The sequence below is a fragment of the Arachis stenosperma genome, chromosome 9 (assembly GCF_014773155.1).
Source record: "Arachis stenosperma cultivar V10309 chromosome 9, arast.V10309.gnm1.PFL2, whole genome shotgun sequence".
Taxonomy (NCBI): Eukaryota; Viridiplantae; Streptophyta; class Magnoliopsida; order Fabales; family Fabaceae; genus Arachis; species Arachis stenosperma.
Genome location: NC_080385.1, coordinates 56800607 through 56801484, shown reverse-complemented (window position 1 = coordinate 56801484; position 878 = coordinate 56800607). Strand labels below are relative to the sequence as shown.

The window sequence follows — 878 nt, the reverse complement described above, 5'->3', positions numbered from 1 at the left end:
TTCACAGATGCTTCGATTTAGAGCAGCAGTCTCTATGCCAGAAGATACTTCTGCAACGGCCCTTGAACGGCCTTGCTTTTGTTTGTGGTTCCTAGTAGATTCAGCTAAATCATTGATCAATTGCCAAGCTTCATCAGTGGTCTTGTACTTCTTCATAGACCCATTGCTAGCACTTTCCAATGTGGTCTTATCTTGGGGCCTCATACCTTGTGTGACATAGCTGAGTAGCACGATCTTGTCAATCATGTGGTGGGGGCATGCTTCCAGAAGATTATTGAAGCGCTCCCAGTATTCAAAGAGAGTCTCATTGTCATCCTGAACAATTGTAGAGATATCCTTCCTCAGTTTATCAATAACTTCAGATGGGAAGAATTTCTCCAGGAACTCCTTTCTGAGTGTATCCCAGTTGGATACATTTGCTAGAGGTTGAGTGTAGTACCACTCTCTTGCTTTTCCCTTAAGAGAGAATGGAAAAGCTTTTAGCAGAATTGAAGTTTCATCAGTGCCATCACGCCTGACAGTAGAACATGCTGCCTGGAAATCTCTCAAATGCTTGATAGGCTCTTAAGCAGGTAGGCCATGAAACTTCGGCATCAAATTTAGCAGTGCGGTCTTTATTTCAAAATCCGTAGCTACCGCTGGATGATGCGCTTGAAACGGTTGCAGTGTAAAATCAGAAGCTCCTTCCTCCTGAATGGTAATTCTTCTAGCTGCCATGTTTTCTGCACGTAAAACAACCGAATTAGTAGAACGGGGGCTGGTTTCTTCCTCAGATTCACTTTCAGATCCGCCCTCAGAGCGGACTAACCTACGCTGTTCTCGCCTTATTCGTGAAATTGTTCTTTCAATTTCAGGATCGAATATTAGCAAGCGCGGAT

General features: G+C 43.8%; 1 non-coding gene across 1 annotated transcript; it reads left to right on the top strand.

Moving 5' to 3' along the window:
• Positions 1 to 240: 240 nt before the first annotated feature.
• Positions 241 to 348, top strand: LOC130952592 (small nucleolar RNA R71). Its single transcript, XR_009074772.1, has one exon. It is a non-coding gene; the product is annotated as a small nucleolar RNA R71 (small nucleolar RNA).
• Positions 349 to 878: the final 530 nt, after the last annotated feature.